Here is a 6,235-nt window from a genome sequence, read left to right on the forward strand (position 1 = left end):
GGGAGATAATCTCATAGATGGGCAATTAAAAAGAAACGCAAGAGGGATCAGCGTGAGCGAGCTCCACTGATGGATAGGAGGGAGATGAGTGAAGAGGCTCCGTTCTAATAGGTAATCTATTAAGGCGTGTTCCTGGGTCCCTATCAGTGACACACTGATAAGTGTCCATGGCAGGAGACACTGGACATACAATGGCTTGTCCAAGGCCACTGGAATGGTAGTTATCGATTTAGTCCCTTGAGTGAGCAGACTAATCCTAGCTGATTTATGAGATGCGGAAATGTAATCAGTCTTATCCATCACAATGACGGGTTACGATGGAAAGCTTCATTTGGAATGCCCAGTTACCATAGTAATGTAAGGGGCTACATTGCCTCGTGACATTTCTAGACCCCATTCCTGGATGGGAAGAGGTCAATTCACTTTCAACTCAATTGATTGCTGATGATTGAGCATCCATTCTCATTTATTTGTTAATGGGATTGAATAGGATGACTTTCTCATACTAAAAGTGTTTGGATATTTGAATTTGAAATAAAATCCCATTTCCTGAACAGATGGAAAACGGAACCAAACCAAACCTTATTTTGTGGGGGTTTATTTCTCTAAAATGGCATTACTGTTTCCAAACGGGCATTGCCTCTGTATGAAAGGATTTAGTTCCTGCCACTTCCATCAATCGGTTGTTGTTGTGATGACAGTGGGACTAGGAGCATCTGTATGGCTTGTGTTGGTCATGACAATGTTATTAGTAACGAGTTTCAAGTAATTTCTGGAGCTTTTTCAATGTAATCTGCAAATGGTATAATGAAATGTCTGTCTCCCAAAAAAAAAAAAAAAAAATGAATCTCACTCTGAGCTATTATATTTGCCCAAATGTTGCAGAATCTAAAACATTGCTGTTACATTCCCCCCCCCAAGATGTTTCCGCTGCATGTGCAGTTGCAACCTCAGGCTTCTCTTGCTGTTAGTTAGCTTCCCTGATCACGTGGGTCATCTAAAAAAACAAAACCATTAACTTTTAATTACTTCTTCACGTCACGCTACGAAGACCAACAATTAGCAATTTGACTAATTAAATGCATTTAGTATGTTTTATTTTCCAGAAAGTTAGCTGGCTGGCCATGCGAGCTAATGCAGATCCTAACATCTGAAAACTGACAGGCACCAGGCGAAGCCAACGACCTTGAGTCAGGCCCGCTATATGAAATAATCTACGCGTGAAACCTATCCCTTTCATTTCCATTTTGACTTAATGAGTTGATAACGTAATGATTGATTATGTGACCTTGAATCTTAATATTGGACTTCATATATAACAGGTACTGGCATTACAAAGTGAGGAACAGAATATGAAGTTTGATTTATCTTCCACATTATGCATTATTAATTACTTTCACTATCACTATTAACTGATTCAGATCCTTGAAACCTTGATGAGCTGATACACTCCAAAACTTGATACGGATAAAGACAAACCCTTTGGCCTGTTGCCGGTCATCGTTTCCACCGGCATGGGGGCTGCTGCTGCTGCTGCTGCTGCTGCTGATGATGATGATGATGATGAATAGTTTATTTTTGGTCTTTGTTTACAGATAAATCAAAAACACACTTTTGTGGACTTAAGAAAAAAATCACAAATGTACATATTCAAAATAAGCTCACACACAAAATCCAAACTCAATGACCGAAAAAAGGATGGTGTCGGTGCTGCTGCTGCTGCTGATGGTTATTGCACCCCTAGCTCTATTAGGGGTGCCCCGGCTGTAGGTGTTCCTCTTGACTCTGTTGTACGGGCCTGTGCCACCTGGATCGTTGGTGGACTCTATGGTGGCTGTGAAGGGATGTGAGACCACGACCACATGCCTCCCGGGTGCTACAGTGGCTGTGAGGGGATGTGAGACCACAACCACATGCCTCTCGGGTGCTACAGTGGCTGTGAGGGGATGTGAGACCACAACCACATGCCTCCCGGGTGCTACAGTGGCTGTGAGGGGATGTGAGACCACAACCACATGCCTCCCGGGTGCTACAGTGGCTGTGAGGGGATGTGAGACCACGACCCCCTCTTCACTGCTGGACTCAAGGCCATGTCAAAACAGTATCTGCTGCTGGCGAGAAACCCTTCCGCAATGTCGTCAGCCTTCCACACATTCGGCAAGTCCGGGAGCCTGTCGACGAGGAGGGCTGCCATATTACGACGAGCTGCGAGGCGTCAGGGCCCGATCATTGGCTGCCAGCCAACTGCAGTGGCACGCAGTAAGTTGCCAGCCGGCTCGCGGAGGCGAGTTGAAGCTGGGCAACCTGCGAAGAAACGTGCAAAGCAACACAACCTGAGCGCGTCGGTGGCTTTGAACATTAGTGGGGCAAAAAAGCATTGAAGCTCATAGTTTTTCATTTATATATATTTTTTTTGGAACAAATGTTTTTTATTTTCTCTTTTTTGATGTGGCAGTGAAGGGGTTAAGACACGTATCAGCTGTAGAGGAGAGAAGAGCCTGGGAACCTGACGAAGTTGCCTAAGTGAATTGGATAATAAGGTACCCAAAGGGGCGTACCATAGTTTTTTGCTCTAATTATTGTTACTCATTTTAAGTCTGTTGTAATTTATATTATGCAGAAAGTTATTGTTACTATGTTATTATGTACATGCATGCCTCTCCCTCTGAAAGCCCATCCACGCTGTGTATCATAGAGCACTGGGTTTTATCACTGGAGATACATTTCTCACTCACCATTGTATTTTGCGCCATCTGACAATATCATAATGATGTGTTTTCTATATTATATCCACAATCATTCATCTAAAAAAATGTATGGGCGTAAATACATGTTAAGATATTCAAAATCGTCACAGCAGTATAGTTTGTTTATACTTCAGAAGTGATGTAGGGCCTACAGTGACGCGTGAATCTGGTATTTTGCGCCATCTGACAATATCATAATGATGTGTTTTCTATATTATATCCACAATCATTCATCTAAAAAATAGTATGGGCGTAAATACATGTTAAGATATTCAAAATCGTCACAGCAGTATAGTTTGTTTATACTTCAGAAGTGATGTACAGTGACGAGTGAATCTGGTAGTTGGTTGTTAAAAACGCGAAATAACATAATAACGTTACGCTTTCTAGTTCAGTCAGCAGCCTCGCGAAATAACATTATACATTATGCTCCGCGAAATAACAATAGTTTGTTTATACTTCAGAAGTGATAATAACGTTACGCTTTCTAGTTCAGTCAGCAGCCTCGCGAAATAACATTATACATTATGCTCCGCGAAATAACAATAGTTTGTTTATACTTCAGAAGTGATGTACAGTGACGAGTGAATCTGGTAGTTGGTTGTTAAAAACGCGAAATAACATAATAATCAGTCAGCAGCCTGCGTCCTCCACTGCTGCCGCTTGCTCCACTGATGGATTTCATTTGGGACGGCTGCCGCTTGCCAGCCGCCTTCACGGCAAAAGGGGGCGGGGGGTCGCGGCCAATCAGAGAAAAGCTGAACACAAGTTGGTTGCCTTTAATATTCACGCGGGTGACTGTTCCCTCCCCCTCTATCTCTTTCACTCTAACTCTCCAAGGAGGTCTCGTGGTGCAGATGTGCATAATGAAAATAAACCACGCCGATTAAGGCTAAAGAGGACCTTGTCGTCATGACCAAGTTATTGTTGCTCCCCAGGTGACTCTGTCAACAGGTTATGGGCCCAGATCACGGAAGAGCAAAATAAGGATAGCTAGTTACAGTGGCGGCCGGTGTGAACTACATTTGGGTGGGCGCGGGGGGGGTGAAGGGGGGGGGGGGGGGGGGGGGCAAGCGGACAGCTGACCAAGCGAACACTGACTCGACATAACGTTACCCCGTTTCCAACGTTAAGTCGAGTTCATTCATACTACACTAGTACGCGTATGAACTTGACATAACGTTACCCCGTTTCCATGAAGTGTTTAATTAGCAGCCAGCAATCTTGTTGAAAATGTGACGTTAATAAATGCTCCGAGCACTTATGTATATCTTGTCCTTTTTAACAAGTTACCATTCATGGTCCGGGTGATTATGTGCTTCAACAACAACACACAGCATCGCTCTAGAGAGAGCGAGAGAGAGAGAGCGAGAGAGAGCGAGAGAGAGCGAGAGCGAGAGAGAGATAGAGAGAGAGAGAGAGAGAGAGAGAGAGAGAGAGAGAGAGAGAGAGAGAGAGAGAGAGAGAGAGAGAGAGAGAGAAAGAGAGAGAGAGAGAGAAAGATCGCGACTCACCAGCTAAGACAGAGTATAGCCTTAACATAGACTTACCATCACAAGTTGAATGGGGTTGAATTGTTGTTGTTGTTGTTGTTGTTGTTGTTGTTGAACACAAGCCATAATCCACTTATTTTAAATCCACTCAAAAAGAAACTCCACAGTCCGAACCATACCGTCGTGCTGCATCTAGCTGTCAAGGTAGCAAAACATCCGGTCTGCAACACCGGTGTTGTGCCTAATGCTTTTTTTCTAGCTGGTCGCTTGAAAACTCGACCGGCTTCCATCATAATACATCATATTTCAACGCACAGCGCGTTACGCACTGATTGGCTGCGACGGATACAGCGATGAAACCAGTGCACGCCCACTGTAAGCGCTATGCGTCTCGCCCGAGAGAAATGCGGCTATGGAAAGTATAGACGCGGTATTATTCTCTATCAGACAGTCACTTCCTGTGAATGAAAACAATTATTTATATTTGATATATTAACGTTATATTGTGCATTGGAAACACAAACATACTTAAAATGAGTAAATATTATTCATTTTAAACATGTTTATTTTATTTCTAGGGCTCTAAAAAAAATATAAAATAAAAAAAAATCTTCTTCTCATCTCTCTTTACCAGGGGGTTCGGCGCCCCAGCACCCCTAGTGGAGAAACCGCCACTGGCTAGTTAGCTGCAAAGTATAGGATAGTTTAGCAGCGGGAGCACCGTGTGACTAAAGCTAAGCTAACGGGCAGCTAAGCTACGCTACCATAAAAGATGGTGACAAGAGGAAGGAGCAAGTGGCCCACGTTCAACGGAAGGGCAGAAGAATACAAGCTCTGGGAAGAGCGAATGTTGTGCTGTATGCATGGAGTGGGGCTGAAGAAAACCATCTTGACGGCCCCCACGGGAGAAGTAACGGCGGCCGCGCAAGCCCTGGATACCAAGCTGAATGCTGACGCATACTGCGAGCTAGCACCACTCCTAAACAACACAAGCTTGGGGCTGATATTCCGGGACACAAAGGACAAAGGCCGAGAGAGCCTAATAGTGTTAAGAGAACACTACATCGGCAGAGGTAGGCCCCGGATCGTATCCCTGTATATAACATTGACTGCGCTGAAGAAAGCGAACACAGAGACTGTGACCGAATACGTCATCAGAGCGGAACAAATCATCACGGCGCTCAAGAGTGCAGGAGAAGCACTGAGCGATGGACTAATGATGGCGATGGTTATGAGGGGACTACCGGAGATGTATAAACCATTCACACTGTTGGTGACACACAGTTCAGCGGACATGTCGCTGGGGGAGTTCAAGGCCAAGCTGCAGAACTTCGAGGCCTCAGAAGACACACACCCGGTCGCCGAAGAGGCGGGAGAAAGGGTAATGAAGGCCCGAGCAGCGCCAAAGATAAAGACCGGACCCCTGACGGAGATGGCGTGTTGGCGATGTGGAGAAAAGGGTCACGAAAAGATAAATGCACAAAAACAGTCTGGTGTAGTTTCTGTGGAACTTCGGGACACGCGGACAGAGTGTGTAGAAAGAAGCGCGAACAGAGCGCTTGGTACGCGCACGTGCAAGATGGCAGCTGTGGACAAGATGGCAGCTGTGGACAAGATGGCGGCAACGGTGGACGTGAGGCGAGTCGAGACGACGCCCGGAGAGCAGCGGGAAGAGAGGACTTCACCTTCGGGGCTCAGACAGCATACGTCACCCAGTCAACGCAGCAGCAGCAGGTCCAAAGGAAGGGACTGATCGTGGACACAGATGCGTCGTTCCACATCATCAACGACAGGAACCGATTCAAGAACTTTGACAGCACCTTCGAGCCGGAGAGACACAGCATGGAGCTGGGAGACGGGAAGCGCACATTCGGGTTGGCGCAGGGGAGAGGAGACGCACAGGTATGCCTCATAGACAGTGAGGGGCGCCGGTTTACAGTGACGTTAAAGAACGCTCTCTACATACCCTTGTTCCCACAAGAACTATTCTCTGTA

The sequence above is a fragment of the Notolepis coatsorum genome (genome assembly GCF_963971535.1).
Source record: "Notolepis coatsorum genome assembly, chromosome: 2".
NCBI classification, from domain to species: domain Eukaryota; kingdom Metazoa; phylum Chordata; class Actinopteri; order Aulopiformes; family Paralepididae; genus Notolepis; species Notolepis coatsorum.